General features: G+C 46.3%; 1 protein-coding gene across 2 annotated transcripts in view; it reads right to left on the reverse strand.

Moving 5' to 3' along the window:
* The window catches only part of LOC116942842 (uncharacterized), a 42,696-nt gene that overhangs the window by 14,889 nt on the left and 10,453 nt on the right, over nt 1-17,354 (reverse strand). The window lies entirely within an intron of this gene.

Raw genomic sequence — 17,354 nt, forward strand, 5'->3', positions numbered from 1 at the left:
CCCAGCGGCGTGACCGTGTCCGGCAACAGTTAAGTCGGTGGGCACTGTCACGGTGGCTGCGTTGGGTGATGCAGCGTGGGGTCACTGGCGCCTTTTCAGAGGCACCCTGCGTGTGCGGAAAAAGAGTAGGCCCAAAAATACCCTCCGGAGGGGGCTGTCTTTGATGCTCGCTGCAGAGATCTCGCCTCTAGCGGGCGGCCTTCCGCCAGCAGGCAGCACTTGCATGGCTGCGCATTTGCCCCACGTGTCAAGGTGTCTCGATGCGCTGGCGATTCAGTTTGTATGAACTGTAAACTAAGCAATGGTTTATTTTATTTTACCAGTTAAGGCCCACACTGAGCTGTACGGCTCTTTGTCGGAAGTGACCCGGGCCCCAAATGATAGCTCAACAAAAGTGGCTTATCGTGTAAAAATGCATAGCAGGCAAATGCTCTCAAACGCGTGATGTTGATTCTATATGTGGAGAAAAAAAAACGGAGGATCCGGAGAAAAATCCACACGACCACGGGGACAGAGACATGGAAACTATACAGCAGCAGGCATCACGGTCGGGATCGAACCCACGACTTCCTGTAGAGCAGGCGAGGTAGTTAACATCTCCTGGCCACCGTGATGATGATGAGAGAGAGACACGCAAACTCCGAATATACAGCAGGCGTCACGGTCGGGATCGAACCCACGACCTCCTGCGTACCAGGCGAGGTAGTAAACATCTCATTGCCACCGTGATGATGATGAGAGAGAGAGACACGCAAACTCAAAATACACAGCAGGCGTCACGGGCGGGATCGAACCCACGACCTCCTGCGGACCAGGCGAGGTAGTAAACATCTCATAGCCACCGTGGCGTCCCTCTGGCACAAATCGGCCACTCAAAGCGTCGTCATCGTCATCATCACCACCACCACAACGTTACAACTCAAACTCAACGTGAAATTAGAAAGGTGCTCAACAATGAGAGACATACAAAGAGAAACGCGAATCGCATTGCACGCGCGGTGACCCACAAACAAACACAGAGACACGCAGTTGAGCACAGACTCGGCACGCAACCACGTGGACACACACGTGCGCGAGTGTATGGGGAGCGGTGGTGTTGCGGTTAGGGGCCGTCCATAAATGACGTCACGCACCTAGGGGGCGTCATAAATTTGTGACGATGTGTGACGAGGGGGAGGGGGGGGGTTGAGAAATGTGACGTCACATCAAAATGCGCAACTTTGAATAAATATAGACAGCACGTTCTACTTAATTAAATAGACTTTTTAATAAATGTTTTCTCCTGCAACATCAGAGTGCAGCGCCACATTAAATACGCACTACAATGACAATAGTTTAAAGCGATTTGAAGCATGTTTGGGGGGGGGGGGCAGAGCTTTGTGACGTCATATTTGAGGGGGGGGGGTCTGGCTTTTTGTGACGCCGTATGGACGGCTCCTTAGCGCTACGCTGCGCTACGAAACCCGGGCCACCCGAGTTCTGATTCCCGCTCACGGCCAACGCCAAATGGAGATCATCTGAACCGGTCCTGGGCCTCCCCTCGGTCGACTCGGCCTCAAATGAGTACCTGGTGCTGTGTAGAAAACATCGCCACTGGGGAGACAAAGGCGGTCCCGGGCGTGGCGCTGGGCCACCACCCAGCCCCATCGTGCGCCGCGTCTGACCCTCGTCGGTGCTTACTCGCTCACAGCACTTGCCCCAGCAGTCTGTCGGAGGCTATAGGGGGGCGTCGTTGGCTTTGTGTGCGCGCACGTGTGCGCAACGGAGCAGGGCGACGTGCCAATCCCCGTTGTTTATCTTCGTGGCGCAGCGGTCGAGTCGGGGAGATAAACGATAGGCGCTGGGGCTTGAGTGCGCAGTTTCTAAGTGCGAGGCATTGCGGTGGGGGGAGGGGAGAGGCTATCATCGATAATTTTATTTCAAATTCGCAGCGACGACTGACGCTATCCTCGCAAAACAAATGTCTCGGCCGTTTAAAAAAATAAAAACGACACACCGATGGGGTGATCGTACGAGGAAATGTTAAGTTGGCCGTTAAGTTTGAAGTCCTTGCGATTGACGCTGTCATTAATTCACTGCAATAAAAGTATTTTGGCGTTCGGATTCAAACGTCACAAACAAACTAATTACGACTATAATGTGCCAAGAATGTCTGTGTGTAACGCGCGTGACGTCACTCCACATGCCGCAACCCCCCCTCGCCCGCTCATGAATATTCATGAGCGGGTGGATTTTTACACTCACGCAGAAGACGGTCGAGCTGAAATAATTTTTTTCCGCAAATTCGCTTTAAGTTTGACGGTTTTTATTTTATTATTGAAAGTGAATCTAATAAATAATTCTACGCAACAACAAAGTGGATTTGGTGTCTTTATTTATTTCTTCAGCACTTGAGACAAAAGGTAAGTCAAATTTATGCTTCTACATTATGGTAAAATAGAGATTTCTCGGTGATTTTCCAGATGTATCGAATTCCAATTCATTTCAACCCCAGCGACCGAAAGCAGAAGCGAATAAAGTATCAGAGCAGTGAATTTGAACAAATTGAAGGTCACTTATATACAGTGCTACCGTGACATGAAGTGAGGTGTTTGATGACATACTTTCGTGCAAGATTCACTGCCATTAAATTTACACAAGATATGCTCAGTTTTTTCGTAAATATTACAGTTTCCGTCCTCGGACAGGCAAAAGGCTCGTGACTCCAATGGAAACCTGAGTTGGGAGCCGTCGCGGAGGCGAAACATCAGAGACGACAAATCAGAGGCGAGAAATCAGAGACGAGAGATCAGAGACGAAAGATCAGAGACGAGAGATCAGAGGCGACTGCCTCCAACTGCCCAGTAGCAGCGTCCTTCCACGAACTTCCTCCACACAGGCCGATCTTGACACCGCTGGTACCGGTCATCGGCAAGTCCACTCAGCTCCACGTCCTCCTGTACCACATCACTCCATCTCTTCTCGAGCCCGTGCCGCGCCCGTTTAGCCCCCTCGATCCGACCGAACACAACACGCACACTCATACGTACAGACAGACGTCTGTGGGATCACAGAACGGTGTGCGCGTGAGCACTCCCCTGCTGCTCAGAGTCTACCCAGAAGCCTCCCCATACTGTGTTGATCATGGGGATTGTTTAACCATACTTCACCGTGCCGGTCAGCGCGGTTTGGCACTGGGGTGGGGGGCCGAGCGGGTTGTGGTGGGGGGGGGGGGGGGGAAACCCGGAATCAATTCGTAAATCAGTCGTCGCTGCTGCTGATATTTGGCCGTGGCCGGAAATCGAAATTAAGATTGTCAGGTTGCTAGCTGAGCGCGGCGAATATTGCGGCACCGTTCAACCGCAGCTGCGACGATAGCAGGATGCAATGAACTAACCGAACGCAACGGACGGACGTCGCAAGCTTTCTGACCGCAACTCACAACTTTGCACAACGGCGTAGTTGCCGGCAACGTCGCACGGACAGTATCGGTCACGCGCCGGGTCACTTTGTTGCCGGAGATTCACGGAAGGCCAGTAGCGTAACTTGTGTGGGGGGCAGGGGGGGGGGGTGGCCTTGCCCCTCCCCCCCACTTGGTGGCCAAAGCTACGAGTTTTGGGCCCTCTTGAAAACCACCGTGAGATTTGTTTTCGGCAATAGTGTCAAAGAACAAGAGCGATACTTGAGAATAAGTTTCCCCCTTTGTTCTGGCAACAAAACAGGCGTTGAGAAGTTAAAACACCGAACTGAAACCTTTTACAAGGAATCATGCGAAAAAGACGGGGTGCCCCCCACAGCGTTAAATGTTCGAGACCGTGAGCGTAACGACGACGATGTGATTAGGCAAGATGAGTCCGCGATATTACAATAGCCTCTAGGTGGGACCATGCGAGACAAATACAATATTGGGGACCCCACCTGACCGATTGCTGCACTCCCCGAACTGATAATGTAGTGACTGTGCCACTGATAATGCAGTGACTATACCACTGATAATGTAGTCACTACGCCACTGATAATGCAGTGACTATGCCACTGATAATGTAGTGACTATGCCACTCATAATGCAGTGACTACGCCACTGATAATGCAGTGACTATGCCACTGATAATGCAGTGACTATGCCACTGATAATGCAGTGACTATGCCACTGATAATGCAGTGACTACGCCACTGATAATGCAGTGACTATGCCACTGATAATGCAGTGACTATGCCACTGACAATGCAGTGACTATGCCACTGATAATGCAGTGACTATGCCACTGATAATGCAGTGACTATGCCACTGATAATGTAGTGACTACGCCACTGATAATGCAGTGACTATGCCACTGATAATGTAGTGACTATGCCACTGATAATGCAGTGACTATGCCACTGATAATGTAGTGACTACACCACTCATCATGGAGTGACTACGCCACTGATAATGTCTTTACTACGCCACTAATGCCGTATTTTCCCACATATGACCTGCGGGGTATACCACTTTTTATAAACAAAACAAGACCCTGCGGGGTATATGGAGGTGCGGGCTATCCCAAAAATATTTTACACGTGTGACGTGTCATACCACATTTAATCTTTTCATGGTAGGACTATCCACTATGCAACACTTACCTCTGACTAAAGCACTGCTGAATAAACCACTCACACTAAAATTGCACGTGTTATCACGTTTTAAATTATTCGAATTGTTTGTACAATGAAACGACAATGTTTGAAGTGGGTGCACTTTGTTTACCGTAATACTTTCAGTGGCTGTATGGGGGTGCGAAAGTTTCAGCTGAGGCTATGGATTGCACAATGGGAAGGGCCTTAACAAGCGTCTACCAGACGCGGAATCATAGTTTACGAGTCCCTTAGGCCGCTGCTATTGGCTGAGCACTATACAGTCGCGACCATGAGCTTTGTTTAAAACTTCCAATGGCTTTGTTGCCAGGAGGCAATGGCGTTACCGTAGTCCCGCTATTGTCTGCGCAGTGCGCAATCTACCAGTGCTAAAACTGTACAGGGGTAACTACCGGTTCAGTAGCCGTAATATGACGAGGTCGAATGCTGGTAAGCCTAACAGTACGGTTAGTTTGTTTTCTTTGTGCACGTTATAATTTTAATGTTAATAATTGATAGTGGAATGTATTACAAATGTAAACTTTGTATTGATATGATGGAATTAAGCTGCGGTAATACCGTGAAAGATATGAATGCATCCGGGGTATATGGAGGTGCGGGCAATCTGAAATTTGTTTTAAACAAAACGCTATTTTTGCGGGGTATATGCGTCTGCGGGTTATATGCGTATGCGGGCTATATGCGGGAAATACGGTAATGTCGTCACTACGCCACTGATAATGTAGTTACTATGCCACTGATAATGTAGTTACTACGCCACTGATAATGTAGTCACTACACCACTGATAATGTAGTCACTACGCCACTGATAATGTAGTCACTACACCACTGATAATGTAGTCACTACACCACTGATAATGTAGTCACTACGCCACTGATAATGTAGTCACTACACCACTGATAATGTAGTCACTACACCACTGATAATGTAGTCACTACACCACTGATAATGAAGTCACTACACCACTGATAATGTAGTCACTACACCACTGATAATGTAGTGACTACGCCACTGATGATGTAGTTACTACGCCACTGATGATGTAGTTACTATGCCACTGATAATGTAGTTACTACGCCACAGATAATGTAGTTACTACTCCACTGATAATGTAGTTACAACACCACTGATAATGTAGTTTACTACACCACTGATAATGTAGTTACTATGCCACTGATAATGTAGTTACTACACCACCGATAATGTAGTTACTACAACACTGACAATGCAATTACTACACCACTGATAATGTAGTTACTACACCACTGATAATGTAGTTACTATGCCACTGATAATGTAGTCACTACGCCACTGATAATGTAGTTACTACGCCACTGATAATGTAGGTACAACACCACTGATAATGTAGTTACTACGCCACTGATAATGTATTTACTATGCCACTGATAATGTAGTTACTACACCATTCATAATGTAGTTACTACACCACTGATAATGTAGTTACTACGCCAGTGATAATGTAGTTACTATGTCACTGATAATGTAGTTACTACGCCAGTGATAATGTAGTTACTACGCCACTGATAATGTAGTTACTACACCACTGATAATGTAGTTACTACTCCACTGATAATGTAGTTACTACACCAGTGATAGTGTAGTCACTACGTCACTGATAATGTAGTTACTACACCACTGATATAGTTACGACACCACTGATAATGTAGTTACTATGCCACTGATAATGTAGTTACTACACCACTGATATAGTTACTACACCACTGATAATTTAGTTACTGCACCACTGATAATGTAGTTACTACACCACTGACAATGTAGTTACTACACCACTGATAACGTAGTTATTACACCACTGATAATGTAGTTTACTACGCCAGTGATAATGTAGTTACTACGTCACTGATAATGTAGTTACTACGCCACTGATAATGTAGTCACTACACCACTGATAATGTAGTTACTGCACCACTGATAATGTAGTTACTACACCACTGACAATGTAGTTACTACACCACTGACAATGTAGTTACTACGCCACTGATAATGTAGTTACTACGCCACTGATAATGTAGTTACTACGCCACTGATAATGTAGTTACTACACCACTGACAATGTAGTTACTACACCACTGACAATGTAGTTACTACGCCACTGATAATGTAGTTACTACACCACTGATAATGTCGTTACTACGCCACTGATAATGTAGTTTACTACGCCAGTGATAATGTAGTTACTACACCACTGATAATGCAGTTACTACACCACTGACAATGTAGTTACTACACCACTGATAATGTAGTTACTACACCACTGACAATGCAGTTACTACACCACTGATAATGTAGTTACTACACCACTGATAATGTAGTTACTACACCACTGATAATGTCGTTACTATGCCACTGATAATGTAGTCACTACGTAACTGATAATGTAGTTACTACACCACTGATAATGTAGTTACTACACCACTGATAATGTCGTTACTACGCCACTGATAATGTAGTTTACTACGCCAGTGATAATGTAGTTACTACACCACTGATAATGTAGTTGCTACACCACTGACAATGTAGTTACTACACCACTGATAATGTAGTTACTACACCACTGACAATGTAGTTACTACACCACTGATAATGTAGTTACTACACCACTGATAATGTAGTTACTACACCACTGATAATGTAGTCACTACGTAACTGATAATGTAGTTACTACACCACTGATAATGTAGTTACTACACCACTGATAATGTCGTTACTATGCCACTGATAATGTAGTCACTACGTAACTGATAATGTAGTTACTACACCACTGACAATGTGGTTACTACACCACTGATAATGTAGTTACTACACCACTGATAATGTAGTTACTACGCCACTGATAATGTAGTTACTAGACCACTGACAATGTAGTTACTATACCACTGACAATGTAGTTACTACGCCACTGATAATGTAGTCACTACACCACTGATAATGTAGTTACTACACCACTGAAAATGTAGTTACTACACCACTGATAATGTCGTTACTACGCCACTGATAATGTAGTTACTACGCCACTGATAATGTAGTTACTACACCACTGACAATGTAGTTACTACACCACTGATAATGTAGTTACTACACCACTGATAATGTAGTCACTACACCACTGATAATGTAGTTTACTACACCACTGATAATGTAGTTACTACACCACTAGTAAAGTAGTTACTACCGCACTGGTAATGTAGTTGCTACGTCACTGATAATGTGGTTACTGCGTCACTGATGAGGAGGACATCATATTTGCAGCCGACGCAAATGCGTCGCATCGATAAGCAGCGTTACGGGAAAGTGATTCATTCCTCTACTTCAGTTCCCCGTTAGTCCACTTGCGAACCACCGTCCCGGCGCGTTTTGGGGTTTCTCCACGACCCTTATGGAAACGATAAAGGCCCCCCCCCCACCCACCAACGTCTCCGCTCCACGTTCCAGAAACTTCTTCTAGGACCGGAAAGGCTCCCTAGCACGCGGTGCGAAACGTCGGACGCCATTCCCGAGCGGCTCATCGGGTGCAAGCCGGTTCTGTGAGCAGTGCAGCACAGAGGGACCCCAGGCAGTGACCTGCGAGCGACTCTCTTTCGGCGGTTCATTTAACGTAGAAATGTATCGCGGGTAAATATTCACGACTAACAAATCCATAATAAAGGGTTTTTTTTTTCGGGTTATATCGTGTCAATATAAAAGTGTCGTGAAACGCGACTGTGACAAGCCTTACTAATTGGCTGTGTCGGTTGGTGGCGGGTTTATTGACACATTTATATTTACACGATCTGACCCAACAAAAAAACCTTTATTGTAGATATTGGTCGCGAAAGCCTACTACTGCGTGTTAAATTCACACCTTACAAACACTGATGCTCTGTTTAAGGATCATGTATGTAGAGGTCTTGAATCTCGTACATGTTTATATGTGCCTCATTATGCTCACTGTTTTCGTTTGACGGAACTGACTGCTGATGAAGGCGCAGTTGGTAAAATTCAGGCCAGAAGGTCCTTGCTTAAACAATTGGGGATCTTCATACGCGGCTGTTGTAAGCGTCCCTATAAACCCCACATTGCATCACAAATTGTGGTGGTAATGGGACTTCTGTTATGCACTGAATACAGGTATGAGTTTAAAATCCAACTATAAACATTCCTTCTCGAGAATGAAAATATATATTAACAAATAATTAATACTTTCATTTATTTACTCGGAAAAACACCCCTGTCTCTCAAGACCTCCTTTCAGGAGGATCCTAAATTAGGATTTTTGGCTATGCATAAGAAGCGGGGATACAACTCTGCACGGATGGATTCAAGAAACCACTCTCTGTCGTTCCATCTCCTGGTCACTGTTCTGATTATGTCAGGAATGTGATCATTTTTTGTTGGAAGACAATTCTGCACAGTGCCCACGGACGCACGCGCGATACAGAATGATTCCACGCTCAGTGGATGCTTCTGTAACAGCGCAGCCAGGGTGGCACGGTATACAGGAGGCCGTGGGTTCGATCCCGACCCTGCTGTGTATTTGGAGTTTGCGTGTCTCTCTCTCTCTCTCTCATCATCATCACGGTGGCTAGGAGATGTTAACTACCTCGCCTGGTATGGAGGAGGTCGTGGGTTCGATCCCGACCCTGCTGTGTATTTGGAGTTTGCGTGTCTCTCTCTCTCTCTCTCATCAGCATCACGGTGGCTAGGAGATGTTAACTACCTCGCCTGGTACGCAGGAGGTCGTGGGTTCGATCCCGACCCTGACGCCTGCTGCTGCTGTATATTTGGAGTTTGTGTGTCTCTCTCCCCGTGGTCGCATGGGATTTTTCTCCAAGTCCTCAGGGGTTTTCCCTCCACATTTATAGGCATGCGTTTAGAGCCTTTGGCTGCTATAAATTTCCACGTGATAAGCCATTTTGAAGAAATAATTTGTGGCAGCCAGGTCGCGCTTCTGAAAAAATATCTACATATAGCTCAGTGGGCCTTACCTGGTAAAATAGTTAACTTAAGCAAGCACTTTGAGTGAAAGCAACTCCTCTTTTTGACGACGATTGCAATGGGATTTCAGGGACAACTGAGCCAGGCCCTCTACCCCTATCAGCTCCAAGTGCGCCCGCACACAATGCGTGTAGGCGGACTGCTAACAGCCGCGTGTACAATGGATCTGGGTTTCACGCGGTCGATGAATATCTGTCGGTTTTTTTTTTTCTCCTGAGGTCTCCTGAGCCAAATTCTCCACCTTCACGAACCGCCCCGCCCCCCCCCGGCCCCCAACCAACTCCAGCAGCTCTACCACACGAGGTGGTAATCCCTGGTGAAATCTACGTGCACCAGGACTTTTCGCATATCGCTGCCTGCAACCCACGCGTGCAACCTTCGGATAAATGCCACTCACGTAAATGATCAATGGCGGGTTGTTTCATTTGCATGTTTCAACAATTATCGTTGTGTTTTTGTTGTTGTATTAAACGATTGTATCGGAGTCGGGCTTACCGCATCAAATCGGCGCCGTTGTGTTGCACCCAGCCCGCGCAGTAAGCAAGATGCGTGGCGAAGGAGGAGCGGTGGCACAGTAGTTAGCGGAGCCGCGCTAAGGACCCAGCCTCCCGAGTCCGATGCCGGACCGTGGCTGACATGAGCAGAGCGCGATAGAAGAACATTTAGCTCGCTTTCATTCTACCGAAGAAGAGCCATGTGGCTCGGGGCGACCTGGTCACAAATAACAGCTCAAGCGAAGATGCCCATCGTCACGTGGAAAATGTGTAGCGGCCAAATGCTCTGAATGCGTGATGTTGATTCTAATTGTGGAGGGAAAAACCGGAGGACCCGGAGAAGAATCCAAGCGACAACGGGGGGGGGGGGGGGGGGGGGGTGGGGGGAGGGGGGGTGAGAGACGCAAACTCCCAATATAAAGCAAGGCGTTAGGTTTGGGATTGAACCCACGACCTCCTGTATACCAGGCGAGAGAGTTAACATCTCCAAGCCACCGTGGCCGGTCCTGCCACCGCTCCCTTCCGTCACCAATCCACACTCACCAGCGTAGTGAAGTATGACACTAAAGAATTCCATGTCATGGGGAGACCATCTTTCGGTGGATACAGTGAGGGAAAAAAGTATTTGATCCCCTGCCGATTTTGTACGTTTGCCCACTGACAAAGAAATTATCAGTCTATAATTTTAATGGTAGGTTAATTTGAACAGTGAGAGACAGAATAACAACAACAAAATCCAGAAAAACGCATGTCAAAAATGTTATGAATTGATTTGCATTTTAATGAGGGAAATAAGTATTTGACCCCTCTGCAAAACATGACTTAGTACTTGGTGGCAAAACCCTTGTTGCCAATCACAGAGGTCAGACGTTTCTTGTAGTTGGCCACCAGGTTTGCACACATCTCAGGAGGGATTTTGTCCCACTCCTCTTTGCAGATCTTCTCCAAGTCATTAAGGTTTCGAGGCTGACGTTTGGCAACTCGAACCTTCAGCTCCCTCCACAGATTTTCTATGGGATTAAGGTCTGGAGACTGTCTAGGACACTCCAGGACCTTAATGTGCTTCTTCTTGAGCCACTCCTTTGTTGCCTTGGCCGTGTGTTTTGGGTCATTGCCATGCTGGAATACCCATCCACGACCCATTTTCAATGCCCTGGCTGAGGGAAGGAGGATCTCACCCAAGATTTGACGGTACATGGCCCCGTCCATCGTCCCTTTGATGCGGTGAAGTTGTCCTGTCCCCTTAGCAGAAAAACACCCCCAAAGCATAATGTTTCCACCTCCATGTTTGACGGTGGGGATGGTGTTCTTGGGGTCATAGGCAGCATTCCTCCTCCTCCAAACACGGCGAGTTGAGTTGATGCCAAAGAGCTCCATTTTGGTCTCATCTGACCACAACACTTTCACCCAGTTGTCCTCTGAATCATTCAGATGTTCATTGGCAACTTCAGACGGGCATGTATATGTGCTTTCTTGAGCAGGGGGACCTTGCGGGCGCTGCAGGATTTCAGTCCTTCACGGCGTAGTGTGTTACCTATTGTTTTCTTGGTGACTATGGTCCCAGCTGCCTTGAGATCATTGACAAGATCCTCCCGTGTAGTTCTGGGCTGATTCCTCACCGTTTTTATGATCATTGCAACTCCACGAGGTGAGATCTTGCATGGAGCCCCAGGCTGAGGGAGATTGACAGTTCTTTTGTGTTTCTTCCATTTGCGAATAATCGCACCAACTGTTGTCACCTTCTCACCAAGCTACTTGGCAATGGTCTTGTAGCCCATTCCAGCCTTGTGTAGGTCTACAATCTTGTCCCTGACATCCTTGGAGAGCTCTTTGGTCTTGGCCATGGTGGAGAGTTTGGAATCTGATTGATTGATTGCTTCTGTGGACAGGTGTCTTTTATACAGGTAACAAGCTGAGATTAGGAGCACTCCCTTTAAGAGTGTGCTCCTAATCTCAGCTCATTACCTGTATAAAAGACACCTGGGAGCCAGAAATCTTTCTGATTGAGAGGGGGTCAAATACTTATTTCCCTCATTAAAATGCAAATCAAATTATAACATTTTTGACACGCGTTTTTCTGGATTTTTTTGTTGTTATTCTGTCTCTCACTGTTCAAATAAACCTAACATAACAATTATAGACTGATCATTTCTTTGTCAGTGAGCAAACCTACAAAATCAGCAGGGGATCAAATACTTTTGTCTCTCACTGTATATAGAGAATGGCTGGAATTATAAAAAAAAAATAATATTAGTATAAATGTGCAACCATCTGAAACTCCAGTGCTGGACTAAGACATCATATATATGCAATGTCGGTCATGCGGATTGTTTGACCATACTTCACCACGCTGAGCAATGTAAATTTATATATGTGTATGTATGCCGGTTGACAAATGGCAAAAAACTGGGACCGGTTCCAACATCGCTCGCCACTAATGTGAACCGAAACCACAGCGTGGCGTGCTAATCACTGCGCCACCACTCCACCACCACTCCACCGCAGCTAAACTTACCAAGTTAAGGGTTATCTTGCGTAAGCAGGTGAGAGCCCAAGAGATCAGGATAAGTCTCGTTTGCAAAAAAAAAAAAATTGACGTGACTCACCAATTGTTATGGATGTAAGAAACGGATTCCCCGTAAAACTTTCCAATTGGATCTCTTGCTGACGTGCTTTTGACCATACTTCACCACGTTGGTCAGTGCGGGTTGGTGAAGCGAGGTCGGAGAAACCGCTTGGTGCATTACCCGCCGCTGATGTTTGCTGGGGGTGTCGTGTGCTAACTGCTGCGCCGTCGCTCCACCCCAAGCCGAAACTGCAGCGCTTTTTGAGATCCTTGATGGAAATCGCTTTGTAAATGGAATTATGAGCATTATTGCCATTAATTAACAAATCAACACCTCGCTGATCTCGTCAAGGAACGTTAACCATCGTCACGCTGACCCGTGGTCATCCTCGCAGCAGCGGCTTCGGGCTGCCAACCATCGGACAAAGGCGGCAGCGGCCGCAGCATCGTCGCGCGGCGTTTTCAGACGGGCTTCTGCGGCCGTCTGGAACGCTCTTCCTTCCGATATTAGGAAGCCACTTGAGCTACGCACTTTTAAATCATCTAGATTGACACACTCATTATTTTAGGACTTATTGTTGTGTGTGTTTTAGTTCGTTGTCATTCCCTCGCACCTCCGATTAGCGCGGTCGGCTACATACGGGTGCGAAAGAAGTTCAACATCCATAGATGCTGCGCATAGACTCAACACTGCCCATAGACTCAACACTGCCCATAGACTCAACACTGCCCATAGACTCAACACTGCCCATAGACTCAACACTGCCCATAGACTAACACTGCCCATAGACAAACACTGCCCATAGACTCAACACTACCCATAGACTCAACACTGCCCATAGACAAACACCGCCCATAGACTCAACACTACCCATAGACTCAACACTGCCCATAGACTCAACACTGCCCATAGGCTCAACACTGCCCATAGACTAACACTGCCCATAGACTCAACACTGCCCATAGACTAACACTGCCCATAGACTCAACACTGCCCATAGACTAACACTGCCCATAGACAAACACTGCCCATAGACTCAACACTACCCATAGACTCAACACTGCCCATAGACAAACACTGCCCATAGACTCAACACTACCCATAGACTCAACACTGCCCATAGACTCAACACTGCCCATAGGCTCAACACTGCCCATAGACTAACACTGACCATAGACTCAACACTGCCCATAGACTAACACTGCCCATAGACTCAACACTACCCATCGACTAACACTGCCCATAGACAACACTGCCCATAGACTCGACACTGCCCATAGACTCGACACTGCCCATAGACTCAACACTGCCCATAGACTCAACACTGACCATAGACTCAACACTGCCCATAGACTCAACACTGTCCATAGACTCAACACTGACCATAGACTCAACACCGCCCATAGACTCAACACTGACCATAGACTCAACACTGCCCATAGACTCAATATTGCCCATAGACTCAACACTGCCCATAGACTCAATACTGCCCATAGACTCAACACTGGCCATAGACTCAAAACTACCCATAGACTCAACACAGCCCATAGAATAACACTGCCCATAGACTCAACACTACCCATAGACTCAACACTGCCCATAGACTCAACACTGCCCATAGACTCAACACTACCCATAGACTCAACACTACCCATAGACTCAACACTGCCCATAGACTCAACACTACCCATAGACTCAACACTACCCATAGACTAACACTGCCTATAGACTCAACACTACCCATAGACTCAACACTACCCATAGACTAACACTGCCCATAGACTCAACACTACCCATAGACTCAACACTACCCATAGACTAACACTGCCTATAGACTCAACACTACCCATAGACTCAACACTACCCATAGACTAACACTGCCCATAGACAACACTGCTCATAGACTCAACACTGCCCATAGACAAACACTGCCCATAGACTCAATACTACCCATAGACTCAACACTGCCCATATACTCAACACTGCCCACAGACTCAACACTGCCCATAGACTCAACACTGCCCATAGACTAACACTGCCCATAGACTCAACACTGCCCATAGACTAACACTGCCCATAGACTCAACACTACCCATAGACTCAACACTACCCATAGACTCAACACTGCCCATAGACTAACACTGCCCATAGACTCAACACTGCCCATAGACTCAATATTGCCCATAGACTCAACACTGCCCATAGACTCAATACTGCCCATAGACTCAACACTGGCCATAGACTCAAAACTACCCATAGACTCAACACAGCCCATAGAATAACACTGCCCATAGACTCAACACTACCCATAGACTCAACACTGCCCATAGACTCAACACTGCCCATAGACTCAACACTACCCATAGACTCAACACTACCCATAGACTCAACACTGCCCATAGACTCAACACTACCCATAGACTCAACACTACCCATAGACTAACACTGCCTATAGACTCAACACTACCCATAGACTCAACACTACCCATAGACTAACACTGCCCATAGACTCAACACTACCCATAGACTCAACACTACCCATAGACTAACACTGCCTATAGACTCAACACTACCCATAGACTCAACACTACCCATAGACTAACACTGCCCATAGACAACACTGCTCATAGACTCAACACTGCCCATAGACAAACACTGCCCATAGACTCAATACTACCCATAGACTCAACACTGCCCATATACTCAACACTGCCCACAGACTCAACACTGCCCATAGACTCAACACTGCCCATAGACTAACACTGCCCATAGACTCAACACTGCCCATAGACTAACACTGCCCATAGACTCAACACTACCCATAGACTCAACACTACCCATAGACTCAACACTGCCCATAGACTAACACTGCCCATAGACTCAACACTGCCCATAGACTAACACTGCCCATAGACAAACACTGCCCATAGACTCAACACTACCCATAGACTCAACACTGCCCATAGACAAACACTGCCCATAGACTCAACACTACCCATAGACTCAACACTGCCCATAGACTCAACACTGCCCATAGGCTCAACACTGCCCATAGACTAACACTGCCCATAGACTCAACACTGCCCATAGACTAACACTGCCCATAGACTCAACACTGCCCATAGACTAACACTGCCCATAGACAAACACTGCCCATAGACTCAACACTACCCATAGACTCAACACTGCCCATAGACAAACACTGCCCATAGACTCAACACTACCCATAGACTCAACACTGCCCATAGACTCAACACTGCCCATAGGCTCAACACTGCCCATAGACTAACACTGACCATAGACTCAACACTGCCCATAGACTAACACTGCCCATAGACTCAACACTACCCATCGACTAACACTGCCCATAGACAACACTGCCCATAGACTCGACACTGCCCATAGACTCGACACTGCCCATAGACTCAACACTGCCCATAGACTCAACACTGACCATAGACTCAACACTGCCCATAGACTCAACACTGTCCATAGACTCAACACTGACCATAGACTCAACACCGCCCATAGACTCAACACTGACCATAGACTCAACACTGCCCATAGACTCAATATTGCCCATAGACTCAACACTGCCCATAGACTCAATACTGCCCATAGACTCAACACTGGCCATAGACTCAAAACTACCCATAGACTCAACACAGCCCATAGAATAACACTGCCCATAGACTCAACACTACCCATAGACTCAACACTGCCCATAGACTCAACACTGCCCATAGACTCAACACTACCTATAGACTCAACACTACCCATAGACTCAACACTGCCCATAGACTCAACACTACCCATAGACTCAACACTACCCATAGACTAACACTGCCTATAGACTCAACACTACCCATAGACTCAACACTACCCATAGACTAACACTGCCCATAGACTCAACACTACCCATAGACTCAACACTACCCATAGACTAACACTGCCTATAGACTCAACACTACCCATAGACTCAACACTACCCATAGACTAACACTGCCCATAGACAACACTGCTCATAGACTCAACACTGCCCATAGACAAACACTGCCCATAGACTCAATACTACCCATAGACTCAACACTGCCCATATAAATTTTGATTTAAAGCTTTCGTGACTGCAGTAATTCATATTCTTAGTTTTTTCGGTAAAGTCACGTTGAAGAGAAACAACAAAATAACAAAATATATATAAAACAATAAAAAATTCTCACGACGTTTCGACCATAACTCAAACGGTCATCATCAGGTGTGTCGGTTTGCATAAATTTATTTTGAAAACGGCATATTTATTTATATATATATAAAAATAACGTTTGCGTCACGCGCAACGATTGGCTGTTTGCCAGGACTAGTCCATCTATTTTTTTTTTTGAAAAGAGGAGGGGGGAGACGAAATTTGTTTTTATGTATGCTGTCTGAAAGGCACTGTAAGCGTGAACAATCAATCAAGAACTGAAATGATTTATCAAATCTTTCCAATGATTGCTAAGATAGAATCCATCTTCTCGGTTAAAATTGTCTCTGTGTTTGTATATGTGGATAGCCTCATGAACGAATCTCTCATGGAAGCCAGATGGCTTACAAAGAACCTCCGTCTTGGAAAAGTCAATGGCATGTGAGCCTACTGAATTAGAACAATGATCTGCTACGGCC

This window comes from Petromyzon marinus, chromosome 16, assembly GCF_048934315.1.
Source record: "Petromyzon marinus isolate PM22_M1 ecotype Great Lakes invasive population chromosome 16, UKy_Petmar_22M1.pri1.0, whole genome shotgun sequence".
Lineage (NCBI taxonomy): Eukaryota > Metazoa > Chordata > Hyperoartia > Petromyzontiformes > Petromyzontidae > Petromyzon > Petromyzon marinus.